This window comes from Garra rufa, chromosome 22 (assembly GCF_049309525.1).
Source record: "Garra rufa chromosome 22, GarRuf1.0, whole genome shotgun sequence".
Classification (NCBI taxonomy): Eukaryota; Metazoa; Chordata; class Actinopteri; order Cypriniformes; family Cyprinidae; genus Garra; species Garra rufa.
Window position 1 is genome coordinate 26,235,615 of NC_133382.1, and position 18,239 is coordinate 26,253,853.

The 18,239-nt window shown below is 39.5% G+C and overlaps 1 protein-coding gene across 1 annotated transcript in view; it reads left to right on the plus strand.

Moving 5' to 3' along the window:
• Window positions 1-2,334: 2,334 nt before the first annotated feature.
• The window catches only part of LOC141298436 (TANK-binding kinase 1-binding protein 1-like), a 61,197-nt gene continuing 45,292 nt past the window's right edge, over window positions 2,335-18,239 (plus strand). Inside the window, exon 1 of the mRNA XM_073828958.1 lies at window positions 2,335-2,526. The gene's annotated coding sequence lies outside the window, so the exon portion shown is untranslated. The remainder of the gene's footprint in view (window positions 2,527-18,239) is intronic.

The following is an 18,239-nucleotide window of genomic DNA, read 5'->3' on the forward strand; positions in this document are numbered from 1 at the left end:
TCCTTGAATAGAACAGCTTTGAGCCAAATGTCACAGGCGCTCTCAGGCCATTCCTTTTCAGCGTCTGTTTTCCTGCCAAGTATTTGACAACAGACAATCATAATAAATCCATTAAAATTGTTTATAAATCCAAAATAGCTAGAGAACGTCTATGATAATTCTAAAGATTTGAACTTTTTAAAAATTCCAAAAGTTTTTCCTTAAAAAAGTTACAATACTTTTAGCATGTACTCTCACTGACCCCTGCCATAATCCATGAATAAATGCAACAAATTCTCTGATAAGTTCTTTGCACCTTGCGGCCTGTTCTGTTTTTGGACTGACTCACACCAGAGTTATGTATGTGGTGCAGAAAAGTAGTAGTTAGGACAATTCTAAGGGCCCACGCCATTTAGGGGCCCCCAGAGATCTGCTTTTGTTTGGTGGGGGGGGCCCAACCTCATATTTTGTCATAGGGCCCAAATTTGTGAGCGGCGCCCCTGTGTATAACCACACTCTCAGTTTAGGTACTACTTAAAATGTTTTTTGGTGTAAATAAGGTACATAAATGTACCTTCTAGCTTTTATACCTCATGTTATTATCCTGGTGATAGATTTGTACCCTAAGAATGCGGAGGATATTTTGCTGGAGAGACATCAGATTTTAAAAGATGAAAATGTATTTTTATCACACACCAGCAGAGAAGCAACATCACATTCATGCTGTTATACAGAATATATGGCACAGTGAATCACAGTTATGACAGCTCATGCATGTGTGATATCATTTCTTCTGCATTTTTCAACAGTTTTCTTGTAGGCCTCAAAATGATTTTTTAACCTTTTTTGTGTGTGTAAAAAGGTTACAGCTCATGAATATAAGTATATTGGGGTTTAATTAGATAATGATAATGTTTAGGGGAAATAACAGGATAATATAATATCATAATGATTATTATTATTATTTTCACCCTTATTAAACTAAAACATATAAAATATAAAGCAATATATTAAATAATACATTTCCATATGAGAAACTAGCGCTTATAGATTTATATTATATAAATATAAAATTTTAAGATAATATACTTACCCTCTTGTCATCCAATTTGTTCATGTATTTCTTTCTTCAGTTGAAAAGAAATTATGTTTCTTTAAAAAAACATTTCAGGAATTATCTCTGTAGTGGACTTCAATGGTGCCCCCAAGTTTGAACTTCCAAAATGTAGCTTCCAAGGGCTCTAAACAATCCCAGCCAAGGAAGAAGGGTCTTATCTAGCAAAACGATCTGTCATTTTCGAAACAAACTGACAATTAATATACTTTTTAACCTCAAATGCTTGTCTTATCTAGGTCTGCGTGAACTCTTTTTTTTTCCTTCAATACAGTTAGGGTATGTCAAAAAACTCCTATCTCGTTTTTTCCCCAACTTCAAAATCGTCCTACATCGCTGCAGAAGTACCGACACAGTGTTTAAAAGGGAATGTGCAAAGAAGATGTGCAAAGAAGCAAACGAGATGGGAGTTTTTCGACCTACCCTAACTGTATTGACCCAGATTACACAGCCATTTGAGGTTAAAAAGTATATAAATAATTCCTGAAATGTTTTCCTCAAGAAACGTAATTTCTTTACGACTGAAGAAAGACAGACATTAACATCTTGAATGACAAAGGGGTGAGTAAATTATCTGTAAATTCTTGTTCCTAAAGTGAACTTCTCCTTTAATCGCCATTAATTGCATCCAAAATAAAAGTTTTGGTGTACATATTATATGTGTATGTACTGTGTTTATTTATTATGTGTATATATAAAGACACACACATACAGTATATATTTTGAAAATATTTGCATATAATATATTTAATAAATAAACTATATATTTATATATAATAAATATACACAGTACACACACATATATCGTGTACACAAAAACGTTATTTTGGATGCAATTAATCGTTGTCAAGCACTAAAAAATATATAGCTATAGCTATATGTGTGTATGTGCGCTTATGATTGTGTATATATTGCACATACATGTGTATACAAACACACACAGTATAATTTATAACTATATAAAATCACATGCATTACGATAAATAAGTAATATATTGTCACATTTTCCAGTATATGAAAAGCAGCAATTTCTTATGTATTATTCAATACATTGCAATTTATTATTCTGCATATTTTCAATATCTATTAAATAATTTAATAGCCTTTATTGATCGATAATAGATATAAATAAATACATTTTCTTTGTATGAGGGTGCCCACAGAGCACAGTAGTCTCTAGGACCCGAAACAACCAGGAAAGTAAAGCCCATCTAAGCAGGACATGAGGGTTATGTAGTGCTGTGTCGGTGATGTTTTATATTGAATCTTCAGCAGTGGCGCTCAAACTCTCTCTGATCCCTCACTGAGAGCATCTGAACCAACAACAGCAGCGGAGAGCAGCGGGCATCAGCCTCATAGAATTAACCAGCACTTCTGGGGTGCCTGGCCCTTCACTGAAGACATGTCAGCAGAGGACGGATCTATGACACACCGTGAGTGCTCTTTCCCCTTATTTTTAGTGGAATATGTGATTTGGTATGTATGGTTTGGAGTATTGCAGTGCGGGTTACATCATTACGGGCTCTACAGTGGCAAACAGCGCACAGCCATGTTTTACAGAGTGCTCTACAAATGTCCGTGTAAATACAACGCGAGGCGACAGGGGAAGCGTTGAATGTCCGATATGCATTAAGGTATTTTCATTAAGCTGTCTTTAGGAGCTCTTCGTTTGTCTATATGATATAAATAAGGCAGTTTTTGAAACAAAAGAAGGCGCTTGCGCTTTGACATCAGCATTGCTCAGCCGCTGCAAGTAGATCGTCAAATGCAACAAAAAACTGCGCTGGAATGGATTTGATTTTTAGAAAACCACAGCTGATTAGGATTAAATCACCATGGATGGAAATTATTGGCTATTTAATGTATTGTTTCAGATGAGATGCATAACCCGACTCAGTTATAGAATAGACTAAATAACCAGTCTATAGGGAGAAATAACAGTGGATGATGTGTCCCGTACACCACTATAAATAACTTTTTCCTTACTGTAGAGCGCCCATGCATTAAGGAAGATGTTTAAGATGACATTCCAACACTTGTTTTGTCATTTATCGAAGGAAAGATTAACCTTATGCTAAATTACAATTGGTATATGTCGGAAAATGTTGGAAAATATTAAACTTTAGCCAGATCATTGGCATCATCAGCAGGTTCGCTGTGTTGTGTAATGAGACAACAACAGTCCCTGCACAACCGCATTATAGTGAGCTGATGTGGGGAGTGATAGGTAGGCTAATCCCACTTAACGATGTAATTGTTTCAAACCACTGAATTGTTCAAGACTGGCAGTCTTTAATGCTTAAACGACTGTTGTTAAAGTGAAATACGGTTTTCTTTTAGTTTTCTGTTGGTCGTGTTTATTGTGGTTTAGCAGACGGTCATTTGTAATGATGCACTGGACAGCTCCAAGTGCTGAAACGGTTTTAAAGAGTGTGGTCGTTCAAACGTAGATAATAAATGTAAGATTTAACTTTAATAAACAGGAATGGCATGCACAGAACTGGTAGAGCTTTATTTTTAATGTGTACAAAAGTAATAGGATTCTAATTTATTTTCATTTTTGAATTATCTTTATTTAAATTTCAACAGACACATGCTGTAATGCCCTAGGCTGTAACAATATTAATTGTGAAAAATATATATTTGAGAGAAAGTTAGTACACGAGGGAAGGCATTTCTTATGATTATTGTCTAATTTTACTGAAAGGGTGAAATATTAATAGTACATAATCTAATGGCATACAGTAGCAGTCAAATGTTTTTTAACAGTAAGATTTTTAATTTCAGGCTCACTAAGCGTGCATGTATTCAATCTAAAGTACAGCAAAAACAGTGAATTTGTGAAATATTTTTACTATTTGAAATTTTTTGAGCATCATTACTCCAGTCTTCAGTGTCACATGATCCTTCATAAATTATTCTAATATTCTGTTTTGCTGCTCAAAAAACATTTATTATTATTATTATTATTATTATATTGAAAACAGCTGAGTAGATTTTTTACAGGTTTCTTTAATGAATACAAAGTTCAGAAGAACAGTATTTATCTTAAATCAAATTTCTTTTGTAACATTATAAATGTTGTTATCGTCATTTTGATCAATTTAAAGCATCCTTGCTAAATAAAAGTATTAATTTCTACAATTTATTTATCAGGAATAAATGACATTTTTTTATTATTTTAATACAGAAAACAGTTATTTTAAATAATACAAATATTTCAAATTTTTACTGTTTTTGCTGTACTTGGATCAAATAAATGCAGGCTTGGTGAGCAGAAGAGACTTCTTTGAAAAACATTAAAAATCTTATTGTTCAAAAACGTATGACAGTTCTAAACTGTAATACAGTCACCAAAATTTAATCTTGTAAAATCTGAAACATTATCACTGTATTTTTAAGTTCTGGAAACTAGCTGGCAGTTTAACAAAAACAAATGTACAATGTAGCCTCTGGTATTGTTTTAGTGTGGAGTGATGGTACAATCAAAAGATGCTGCCTGATGCACTGTTATGCAAGCTTTCAATGATTTCTGTAATAATAGAATCATTTTTTTATCATTTCTCTCCGATCTCTGCATAGGTCTGCTAAACTCATTTGCAATTTAACAAAACAAAACTACGCACACAGTGTTGAATATGCCAGAAAACAATGCTTCTGAACAAGCTTTGTTTTTGAAAAGCTTGATTTCCACTCCTGACAGGCATTGTGTTTTCGCAGTTGCATTGCGGGTTGAAAAGTGATGTAGGATGGCTGACTACATCATGTTTTAGAATTCCTTGAAAGGAAATATTAAAATAACTTAAAAACAAAAATAACTTTGGACTGCCCCATGTCTTTGCATTTCTGTTTGGACTCTTGACTTGATTATTGTGCACTTAATTAGCAGCACCGCCTTTTTTCCCGGTGGGAGACTGTCTGCAGGAGCTAATTTAAGGGTCTGACGTTGGGAGGTGAATCACGTTAGCCTTTCAGCTATTCCCAGTCACAAAGCACTTCTCATGTTGCTCATTGTTGCAACATGTAATTATGATTTATGCTGCTTTGAACTGGCTTTTGTCAGAGCTGTGAAAAGATACATTGTTTTGTTCTCTACACTCTGCATTTCCTTTATTTATTCACCTATAAGAAAATAGCCAATCAAGGAAAGGATCAGTTTGGCAAAGAAACAGTGATCGGCTGAATTTCTGAAGAGGGTCATTTGTAAGTGGCGAGAGACGAGCCTTGCCACCCGTGTCTCCTCTAGAAAGACTCTCAGACCGAAATGTGAAGTCCTTGACCTCTTCTTGATCATACAAGCAAGTGGCATAATTTAGTATTGAGCTAAATAACAACAAAAAGCTAGCTATAAGAACATTTCGAGCTGCATGTTTTAGACGAACTAGGAAATTTGTGGCTTTCATCTTGCATTCATTTTTAATCTTTTTTAATCTCATTGTCTTAAAGTGCAGTCACAGTCAGTCCCATAGGCAGGTCTTGATTGTCTTCTGATGTACTCCGTTGATAATAAAACAGCTTAACCTTGAGTGCTAACCAGACATGATTTGATCAAATCACTGCCATTTTAATGCGTTTTTGTCCCAGCTGACCATGACTAGCAATGAGTGACAGGACATTTTGTCATCTCTGTAGAGTGGAACATGGCCCTGGTTCTGGAAGTATTACTTATTTATTATTATGTATTTATTTTAAAAGTCTTCATTGAAAGGTTAGTTCAACTGAAAATGAAAATTCTGTCATTAATTGCTCACCCTCATGTCGTTCCAAACCTGTAAGCCCTTCACTAATCTTCAGAACACAAATTAAGATATTTTTTTTATGAAATCCGAGAGCTCTCTAACCCTGCATAGACAGCAACACAACTGAAATGTTCTCAGGTTCATAAAAGTAGCAAGGACATCTGTAAAATACTCCATGTGATATCAGGGGTTCGACCGTAATTTTACGTTTCTAGATCTAAGGACATTTCAGTTGTGTTGCTGTCTATGCAGGGTCAGAAAGCACTCAGATTTAATCAAAATATCAAACAAGGTCTTACGGAGTAATTAATGTCAGGATTTTTCATTTTTGGAAAAAGTAACACCTTAAAGCATTACAAGCCATGAACCAAACCAAACCAAGCCAGCTTTAATGAGGGAAAGAACTACAACCCATTGCAAATGACATAATCAAATGAAAAACAATGAAAAATTATTCATTTAAAGTTATTGATTGTATATATGGAAGGAATATATTTTAAGTTTATTGCAAAATATGCATAGATATATTCAAATATTTAAGTGTTTTGAGAATGTGAGACGTCATTTGTGGTGTTTCTCGGGAGTGAGCAGAGCTGAGAGCTCATTTGCCACAATTTGCTGGCTGTGACTCTCTCATTGGTGACATTTTCTTTATAGCATCATGGGTAATGTAGTTTTTTACCACTGTTAAACATGATTATTTTAAACCTAGGTTGAAATAGTATGAACTGATGACTTCAGCAAAAGCAAATACCATCAATTAGCAACCCCAGAGCTCACAGTAGGTCTGTCTTTAAAGGTTAATAGGTTATTATGAAAAATCAATTTCCCTGTGGAAAAAATTAATGCCAGTTTTTTTTACTTCTGGAACCTAACTGTTGCATTCTATATGTTGCATTCTCTTCTCCTTTACATTAAGGGATAAGTTCACTTCCGGAACAAAAATTTACAGATAATTTACTCCCTTGTCATCCAAGATGTTCATGTCTTTCTTTCTTCAGTCGCAAAGAAATTTAGTTTTTTGAGGAAAACATTTCAGGATTTCTCTCCATATAGTGGACTTCTATGGTGGCCTCGAGTTTAAACTTCCAAAATGCAGTTTAAATGCAGTTTCAAAGGGCTCTAAACAATCCCAGTCGAGGAAAAAGGGTCTTATCTAGCAAAACGATTGGTTATTTTCTAAAAAAAAAAAAAAAAAGACAATTTATATACTTTTTAACCTAAAAGTCTTGTCTAGCTTGTCTCTGCATGTACTCTGTATAATCTGGTTTAAGACAGTTAGGGTAGGCTGAAAAAATCCCACCTCATTTTCTCCTCGAATTTCAAAAGTGAACATATAAAATGCCCTTTACAAAAAAAAATCTAAAACAGAGATGTAGGACGATTTTTAAGTTGGAGGAGAAAATGAGATGGGAGTTTTTCAACATATCCTAACTGCCTTGAACTGAGTACATGCAGAGCTAGACAAGATTAGGGGAAAAAATATTTTGGGTTAAAAAATATATAAATTGTATTGTTTTTAGAAAATCACTTCGCTAGATAAGACCCTTTTTCCTCAGCTTGGATCATCTAAAGCCCTTTGAAGCTGCATTTAAACTGCATTTTGGAAGTTCAAACTCGCAGGCACCATAGAAGTCCACTATATGGAGAGAAATCCTAAACTGTTTTCCTCAAAAAACATAATTTTCTTACGACTGCAGAAAGAAAAGCCATGAACATCTTGGATGACAAGGGGGTGAGTAAATTATTTTTGGATCTGGAAGTGAACTTCTCCTTTAAAGGGATAGTTCTCCCAAAAATGAAAATTCTGTCATTAATTACTCACCCTCATGTTGTTCTAAACCTGTAAGATCTTTAGTAATCTTCAGAACACAAATGAAGGTATTTTTGATTAAATCCAAGAGCTTTCTGACCCTGCATAGACAGCAATGCAACTGACACATTCAGGGCCCAGAAAGTAGTCAAGATATCGTTAAAATAGTTAATGTGACAGAAAACAAAAATAACGAAATTCAAACAAATAACAAAATTTCGCCTCTTCCATGTCAGTCTTTGACTTATGTTCACGGGAATACCATGACACAAAGGAAACGGGCTGTTTCAAACCAAAGTTTTGAGACTGTCTTTGATACCCTGGCATTTTAAAGAAAAAGCTTTGCAGTGGTGTTGACTGATTAATTTGAACACGGCTTGTCTTTATGTATATTAAAACCACCAGACTGATTAAACATTAAATGCTTGATTTTTGAACATGAAACATCTTCTGATTGACTGTAAATGTGTCGCATCTCGTAGCAATTTTGAGTGAAATGTTGTGAGGAAAATAGCTTGTCGCTGGAAACTTGTCATGCTTTGGACTTGCAGTAATTGAAATTATTTTTATGTTATGAGTTTTGTGCTTCAAACAGGTTAATTAGTTGTCACTCACTTGACAAAAGAAATGCATTTTGATTGAAGTGATCACTTATAATTATGCTTTCAACCAAAAGGTGGTTCCGAGTCGTACCGAATTAAAGTGATTTCATTAAAAGTGGAGCGTTTCTCGTTTAAGATCTTTCCCAGTGGAATTCAGTTCACTGAGCCATGAACAATACAGAGCTAAGCACTTCGGCATGTGCACTTGTAATACACTTACAAAGTACTTCAGCACCCCGTGGACAGATAATCATGATTCATGGCCAAACTAGTATGATTTCATTACTTTCTGCAGTTTTTTCATACCTCCCATGCATAATTTAGAAAGACCTTTATGTAAGGTACTTGCAACCTCGCAAACTTTTGCTTGTGGGTTATAGCAACTCACAAAAAGCTCTCCATTAGGATGGAATATTCATGAAAGCCCGGGCAGGTCATCCAGACCGATGTGAGATCCGTCGAGATTAAAACTGAAATAGAATGAGTCGTTGAGTCCAAGGTGATGTGTTGCATTTTTTTTCTCCATCTTTTAGGCTTTTGACAGATCTCACAAAGCTGTCAGAGAATTCCCTACCTTCTTCCTGTTTTTTGTTCATGTTCCCTCTTTTTTTTAAATAGCCCGAGGTCCCTCAGTACAGAACAGATGGTAAAATGTTCCTTTTGATCTTCTTTTCAGGTTTCAGGAGTTTTTTGGCTGTCGCATGAATCACAAACATGCACTGGTTGTTTGAAGACACAGTCTGTTTATAAGTGCAGAGCATGATTTGGCAATAAGTATTCAGATGCTTTTTATAGTTATTGGGGCTTCTCTTGCTATTTTGATGGTCTGGCACTTTGCAAGATTCATAAACTGCTTGTAAATGACAAACTAAAAAGAAATGGCAAAATGTGAGAGTGTTTAAAGCCAGTTGACGGAAGTGTCACTAGGCTTATTGGGCTAGATCGTCATTGAACATACGTTTTTATGCCATACGAATGAAACGCTTAAATTGTTCTGATATATCGAACATTACTGTTAAAATAATCTTATGTACATATTTCACCAAGGTAAGTTTATCTATCTGGCTAAAAAGATGAGAATTGTTTGAAATGGCAAAAATAAGTGACCCCTGCTGATCTTTGAAGGTACTGCAGTAAAGAAGATGAACAAAAAATGTACTTTTTGAATGAGCCGTATTCACAAAATAATCTACAAGCAACAAGTTGCTCCAAATGCATAGATTTAGAAGCAACTCTTAAAAATTAGGGGTGTTTTAGGATTTAAATAAGTAATTTACTGTTTTTATTTTAATCTAAGGACTTTTACAACTTATAAAAAAGTCATTCACAATTTTTTTAAATCTAAGGACTTCTAAATCCCTAAGAAAACTCAGAAACGATACAAAGCGTGGCTGTTGTTTTCCATCAGCATTGAGAATACATCTTTGAATATCTCAAAGACATCAACCTTCTTTAAATGTATTGCCTGATTCAAAAAGGTGATTTCTTTTCTTTTTTTTAAGTTTTAAAGTTTTAAGTTTCAAGTTTTAAGCTTAATTAGTCCAGTTTGCCTTCTTTTGAATTTTATTTGGTGTTTCTGTAATATCCATGGCTATGTACCTACAGTATTTCTGAAAAATGGCCTCTGGTAAGCATGTTATGTCTGATAATATCACCGTTTATCAGTTAAAATTTAATATTATTTTGTTTAAATACATTAAAAATAAAATACTAAAAACTGACTAACAAGGCATTTCAAAAAGTATCAGTTTTTCAAATTTTACATTCAACAATGTTTTTATAATAATAGCAATTAAAATATATAAATTTTAATTCATTTCATTTTAAAAACAGGGAAATGAGCATGCACAATTAAATATTCAATTTGGCCAATACCGATAAAACAACTCACTTATATAGTATGAATATCTCATGCATCCCTCAACGTTAGTTGATGTTCCTTATGGAAAATGCAATAAATAGCATCTCTACCTTTTTTGTATATTGTGGATAATTGTACTTCTGTTGGCTGAGAGTCTGAGTGAGGTTGTCTGGGTCAGTCATACAAACAAAACCCTTGAAAAACCCTGTTAAATACCATCATTTTCCAGCATTTGGAAAGTATGTTTATAAATATATATGTGCATTATTGCTTTTTTTTTCTTATGTTGAACTGATTCTGAACTGTCCCTGTCAGGCCTGGCAGAAAAAGTGTTGTAGTCAAGAGTTAGACAGTTTTTTCTGCAGTTTGAAGGCTTTTGACAAAACTGATTGATTGCTGGATTGTCAAAGGCCCGGCTGCTTGGCAGGAAGCAGTTTTTTGTCATTTGTGAGTACCTCAACATATCAGAGTCAAGCACATGGAGCGATTTTTCAAAGATGACATCTCCATCCTGCCCCCATCCTTATGCCGTTCCAGTAGTTTGCATTCATCACCGTGTCACGATAATGCTGTGTCCACACACTCTGAATGCAGGTCAATAGCAAGGTTACAGTCATCTGATTGAAGCCTGACCAAATGTTCTGCCACCATGCAGTAGCTTTAAAGGTAGTAATTTATCACATAGGACGGTCAAAGGATATTCAGAGTACTTTAGAATGACCTCTGAATGTGGATGGGTGGACAGACAGATGCCCTTTGTATTCTCCCTTTCAAAACTTTGACGTCTGTGTGGATATTTTAACTCCCACTCTCTTTCCATTTCCTTCTCCTCGTTTTGTTATCTACGGTACCTGCCCATTTTGTCTTTTTCTGATAGGCCTCGTTTGTTGCGCTCTGTCATTTCCCCTCCACATTCCCACTGTGTATTTCTGATTATCTTACATAACTGGAATCAGAGGTGATGACCTTCATACTTCTTTATGCAGTACAGTCCCTCTCTGGGAATTGCTGGCCATAAGCAAGCCAAAGAAAACTGATGCCTACTGTTTGCTTTCTTATCTGAGTCTGGCTTAGGATGTTATAAATGACAACCACAGATAAAAACTAGATATTTATATTCAGGAAAAATACATATTTTCAGGGTTTTCTAGACATTTATAATTAGGCTGGTTTACGTTCAAATGACTGGCTGGTTTAAACAGCTTAACAGAATGGAACAAATCTGTAATATTGCAAAATATTTTTACAATATAAAATAAATTTTGTGTTGAAATATATATGTGACCCTGGACCACAAAACCAGTCATATAGGTAATTTTTTTGAAATTGAGATTTATACATCATCTGAAAATAATAAATAAGCTTTCTGTTGTTGATGTATATTGCAAGCTGTAGCTATATGCATATTGTAATATGTACATTTGCGATATTTCAATAATTCCAATATATTGCACTGCCCTACTAGACAGCCATCTTGACCCATCCCAGGCCTTTATGTGTGCTTTTGTGCTGCATCGCAGGAGGTATGGATTGTGTTGTTGCCTGCATGACCTTTAAAATGCATTCAGACAAGTTTCTACCCAATGCTTTTAAGTTTCAACAGTTCCTTTAGAAGCAGTAGCTAAGTGTTACGAAGTTGCTTAGCACTGTTGCCCTCAATAATGCCATGTTTTGGTTGTAATGTCGTACGTGCAAACCCAAGCTTCTGATTTTCCAATTATCAGCAAGAATGCCTGGCTAATGGGTTGCCTGTGTGAAAATGATATTGCTCTGTGAAGTGATGGCTTCAGAAGCCCACACAAAGCACAAGGCCTTACTACGGAGGCGTAACGTAATATATCCGTGTATCTATAAACGAGAAAGAGCGAGAAGAGTAGGTGGGGGAAAAAGAGGGAGGGCAGGTTTATGAGACACACATTAGGGTGAAAAATGAATCTAGGGAGGAAGTAACGAGATAAGAGGAGAGAGAAAATCGACAGACGTAAAATGAGGGTGGAAGAACGAGGAAAAGAAACGCGGGATGACAGCGACAGCACGTGTTTGCTAGACATCGCTCTGGAAATATTCTCATCGTGTTTCTCTCTCAAGGAAAACCAGGTTACCCACTTGCATTGCTCTTGCTGCAGGACTGCTATAATTCCCCCTGGTAGCCCTAAAAATAACAGAGTCCACTTTTCCACAGCGTTTCCTCTGTCTTTCTCACCACCCCTCTGGCGGTGCACATTGTTGACAGAGATGTTATCAGGGGAATGAAGGATATTGCAACCACCAGCACACAGAATGGCCACAAATAAACTCGCAGAGTTATTAGCAACCCAGGCTCATTGGAAAAAGGTGCATGTGGTGACATTTCTGCAAAATGATTACATTGCTTCTTGCACATTTCAAAATGAAACGTTCATGGAGTGACACTAAAAGCGTGTGCAGTTCCGTCCAAAACAGATGAATCTGGCAGTGTTTTATTATGTTGATTGTTGTATGTATCACAGTCCGGAAATGAAATGTCTGGTGAGTGGTGCTAAAAGGTTAATGCTTTATAGCATTCAAAGGCCAATTCATATTACACTGCCAGGAGCAGACCAGCTCTGACGATCACCTGAATACAGAACGTCATTATTTAAGCATTTCAAACGCCAATTCAACATGTTCAATTAGCAAAACCAAGCAGCAACCAATGCCAAAAGAAGCAGATGGAGTAAAACCCAGATCTGAAAAAACTTGACGAATGTGTCTGTTGCGTACAAAACGAAAGCAAGCGTAAAATAGAAATGCATTTGCTAAAGCAGCCATTTTAGATCATTTCTACAAGCTCTTTTATTGTGATTAGTGTTTATAGCATGTGCAATGCTGTATGAGCTGAACATCCGAGCAAGTTTACCACATCAGAAAAGTCATACATATGGAGCAGGTTATGTGATATAAATATCAAAATATATTAGTTTATAGTCATGCACTACGGTTAAAGCATATTGAGGTGTTGTGCAGTGTTGTGCAGATTATTGATTAAAAAAAGTTTTTATTAATCAATAATCTGCTCCCAATAATCATGTATGTAAAAAGGGATAAAAGTTGTTGGTGTTTTAATGCCTCTAGTGTTCATTTCAGCTGGAAACTGCAGTGGATTGTATGTGTAAAATGGAGGCGTGACAACGAGGATTCAAATGCAAAGCTTTATTTCAGAACGTATTCCAAAACAGTGGGTCGAAACACTAGCAAACAACAATGGCAGAGGCTAGGCACATAAGTAATCCATAAAACAGGCACAGGGTCAGGGCAGGCAGCAAACAATCACAAAAACAAGGTAACAGTCCAGGGTGAAAAAGTCAAAAGCAAGGAAACTACACTGTAAAAAGTTTTCACCAAATTCAACTTAAAAACCTAAGTTTAGCAGCTGCCTTAAAATTTAATTTCAAGTCATTTTAACTTGTTACAATAAAATGAGTTGATTTAACTTGAACTTTAATTTAACTTGAGTTGAAATGACTTAAGTTGATTTAACTTAAAATTTTAAGGCAGCTGCCAAACTTAAGTTTTTAAGTTGAAACTGGTGAAAACTTACAGTGTAGGAACACAGGAAAACACAGAAAAGCTAAACAAACATTCAATACTCATGCGTCTTTTAAAGTCCTCCTGATTGACAATGGGAAGAATCTGCAATTGGTTCCTATAGGCAAGGGTTTCTGGGAAATGCAGTTCGGGGTGGAGTAGTAAAGGAGTGAGATGGAGTGCCCTCTAGAGGAGTTCATGGGCACTCCAGCCAAAATGTAGAAAATGTAAAGATGCGATTTTCTGACCGATAAGATTAGGAACTACACTCCCATTCCGGTGTAATAGTCAAGGAAGTTTGCTGCCATAATATGGACACAGCAGGCGCAGTAATATCACGCAGCGCCTGAAATTAGTTCCCAGCTAGGTAACTTCCAACGAGGAATGCTCCTTGTGCATGCAGTTAGTCACGTTGTGCTACAATGTGCTGCGTGATATTACTGCGCCTGCTTCGGCCATGTTACGGCAGCAAACTTCATTGATTATTACACCGGAATGGGAGTGTAGTTCCTAATTTTAACGGCCTAGAAAATCGCATCTTTACATTTTCCGCTGGTCTTAGTACACAATATAACTGCAGAGAGTCAAGATTTAAATAGGACAAATATCGAAACTCGGTCATTTTTGAATGCGATGCTATTGGTCTATTAGGATTCAATGATCTATGCTAAGCTATGCTAAAAGTGATATAGTCAGAACAGGAGAATGGCTGAATTGTTATGAAGCAGACGGGACAAGAAGGTAAGTGTTATACAAATGGTGTTTTATTTATACAAGCAGCAGTGCCGGAGGTGAATGGTGAGTTCGTGAAGGTGAGCAAGACTTGAAGTGATGAATACTGAGCTGGATGGTAACGTGAAGAGAGTAACAGGTCCTTTCCGTTTTAGGTGGCGAGACTGGAGGATTCCAAGAACGAAAGCCAGAGGGGTTCAGAGAGTTCGTGGATCCACCACCCTCCGCTGACGCGGAAGTCAGCTTACGGCCACACACCGCTAATGACAGGATACTGAGAAGACACAGAGGACTGGCGCTTGGAAGACTGGAACGAGACAGAGATAAGGTAAGTACAATTGGGTAAGTAATCTCGATAGTGATACTCGCCAAGAGTTACTGGAAGTCCGCTTTCTCTGGAACGAGCCCGGACAATGAGTGGTGTGTGGAGAGTGTCTTTTATGTGTTGGTGATGATTACGTGCAGGTGTTCATTAATCAATACTCAGGTGACGGTGATCTGGGAGTGATTGTGGGTGCAGAACCTGACCAATCCGTGACACTACCCCCCTCCCCAGGGCCCGCTCCTGAGGGCCGAAGTCTCTTGCGCCGTGGTGGTCTACCTCGTCCTCGGGGTGCAGGGAACTCAGGATGACTAGCGTGGAACTCCTCAGTGAGCGTGGGATCTAGAATATCATCTCTTGGGACCCATGACCTCTCCTCTGGTCCATAACCCTCCCAGTCAACCAGGTACTCGAGTAGACCACCACGACGACGAGACCGGAGAATCTCCCGGACGGAGTAGACGGCTCCATCTTCCAGCATGAGGGGGGGAGGAGGTTCTTCTTCGTGGTCAGGTTCTGTGGAGAGAGTGAGAGGTGGATAAAATGGTTTCAGTAGTGAGACATGGAAGGTGGGGTGAATGCGATATTCAGGTGGGAGTTGAAGCCTGTAGGTGACGGGGTTGACCTGTTCCAGGATGTTGAAGGGACCAACAAACCTGGGACTTAATTTCTTGGAGGGCAGTCGCAGACGGATATCTCGAGTGGAAAGCCACACTTGATCGCCTGGCCTGAATTCTGGGGCTGGGGCCCTCCTCCGATCCGCGAAGGCTTTCTGTCTGCGTACTGCCCTCTGTAGGTGGTGATGTGCTTCGTCCCAGACCCTCTCGCTCTCCCGGAACCAGAGATCCACTGCGGGGACCTCAGATGGTTCACCATTCCAGGGAAATAGCGGTGGTTGGAATCCGAGAACGCACTGGAATGGTGTGAGGCCGGTGGACGGTTGCCGCAGTGAATTTTGGGCATACTCTGCCCAGCCCAGGAACTGGTTCCAGGAGTTCTGGTGGTTGTGGCAGAAGGTCCGGAGGAACCGCCCCACTTCCTGGATTTTCCTCTCCGTCTGGCCATTGGACTGCGGATGATAGCCAGAGGAGAGGCTGACGGTCACACCTAGGAGACGGAAGAAGGATTTCCATAGACGGGAGATAAACTGAGGACCGCGGTCCGATACAATATCCTCAGGTATTCCATACTGACGGAAGACGTGATTGAACAGGAGTTGGGCTGCTTCAAAGGCAGTGGGTAGTCCTTTCAGGGGCAGTAACTTGCAGAACTTGGAGAATCGATCCACGATAACAAAGATGCAGGTGTTTTCATCCGATGCTGGTAAGTCCGTCATAAAATCCACTCCCAGGTGTGACCAGGGGCGGTTCGGGATTGGCAAGGGATGGAGTTTACCTGCGGGCAAATGCCTGGGACTTTTGGACATGGCACACTCCTTGCACCCCTGGATGAACCGTTGCACATCCCTTGCCATCCCAGGCCACCAGAAGCGCTCGGATAGCAGCGAGAGGGTGTTGTTGGTCCCGGGATGTCCAGTGCCCAGGGAAGTGTGGATGGAGCGAATGAGATCTACCCGTTGTGTTCTAGGAATGTAACGTCGATCAGGAGGGCAGCCCGGCGGAGGGCGAGGAGCAGGAGTAGCGACACTAGGGGGAGCAGACCATTCGATGGGGTTGATGAAGATGTCTTGTGGGAGGATATTGCTGGGAGGTTCAGTGGAATCAGTGGAGTCGTGGATTCTAGACAGGGCATCTGCTCTTATATTTTTTGGACCGGGACGATAGGAGATGGAGAAGTGGAACCTTGAAAAGAACAGTGCCCACCTGGCCTGACGTGGGCACAGCCTTTTTGCATCACGGAGGTATTGGAGGTTTTTATGATCTGTGAGTACCAGGAAAGGATGATTGGCTCCCTCCAACCAGTGTCGCCACTCCTCCAGGGCGAGCTTGATGGCGAGAAGTTCCCGGTTGCCGATGTCATAGTTCTTCTCCGCCGGGCTGAACTTCCGGGAGAAGTAGGCACATGGATGGAGTAAACGTGGAGTTCCGTGATGTTGGGAGAGAACCGCTCCGACTCCCGAGGTTGATGCATCCACCTCCACCACGAAAGGAAGGTCTGGATCTGGATGGCGCAGAATAGGAGTCTGGGTGAAGGCGTCCTTGAGGGATTGGAAGGCTGCGGCGGCTTCGGGGTTCCAGGTAAGTTTAGTTGGTTTTCCTTTGAGTAGGTTGGTTAATGGAGTTGTGATGATACTATAACCTTGAATGAAACGGCGGTAGAAATTAGCAAAACCGAGGAATCTCTGGAGTTCTTTGACAGAAGAGGGTTTTGGCCAGGACATGACAGATGACACCTTCCTCTCGTCCATACGAATACCCTCACGGTCGATGATGTATCCCAGGAATTGAACGGATGGAAGGTGGAATGAACATTTTTCTGCTTTCAAGAAGAGTTGGTGTTCCCTGAGTTTCTGGAGGACCTCCGCAACGTGGTGGATGTGTTCAGTCTCACTCCGGGAGTAGATGAGGATATCGTCAATGTAGACAATTACTGACCGATGGAGAAACTCCCGGAGGACTTCATGCATGAAGTTTTGGAATACGGAAGGGGCGTTGACCAGGCCATAGGGCATGACGCAATACTCATAGTGGCCTGTAGGGGTCACGAAGGCCGTCTTCCACTCATCCCCCTTCCGTATTCTCACCAGATTGTAAGCGCTGCGGAGGTCCAATTTCGTGAAGATGGTGGCTGACCGGAGTTGTTCGAGGGCCGCTGGGACGAGAGGAAGGGGATATTTGAACTTGACTGTGGCTTGATTCAGGATGCGGTAGTCAATACACGGCCGCAGCCCTCCATCCTTTTTCGCCACGAAAAAGAAGCTGGATGCCGCGGGAGAAGTGGAGGGACGAATGTATCCTTGCTGGAGAGCCTCGTGAATATACTCCTCCATGGCCTTAGTCTCCGGAAGTGACAACGGGTAGATCCTTCCTCTGGGCAAAGGAGCATCAGGAATCAGGTCTATGGCGCAGTCCCATGGCCGATGGGGAGGTAGCTGGGAAGCTCTCTTGGGGCAGAAGACGTCCTGGAAAGAGGAGTAGGTATCCGGAACCTCGGTGGATCGTTGCTCCAAAGGGCTCTCGATGGATGTGGCGCAGACAGGAAAGGGTCTTGGTATAGGGCGTGGAGCTTCTGGAAAGCACTCTGGAAAACAGTCATGACCCCACCGGATTACCTCTCCATTGCCCCAAGAGATGATGGGATTGTGCTTCACCAGCCACGGGCGCCCCAAGATGATGTCCATGGTGGCCCCCTCCAGAACCAGAAGTTGGATGAGTTCTTGGTGAAGAGCTCCTATCTGAAGGTGGATGGATTGGCATTTACGATGGATACGGGGTCGTGCTGTGATGGAACGTGTTATGGGCTGAATCTGGTAGACGCTCGACGAAGCTTCGGTTCGGAGCTGTAACTGGCGACAGAGGCTCCCCGAGATGAAGTTCCCCGCTGACCCGGAGTCGATGAGAGCGTGGGCTA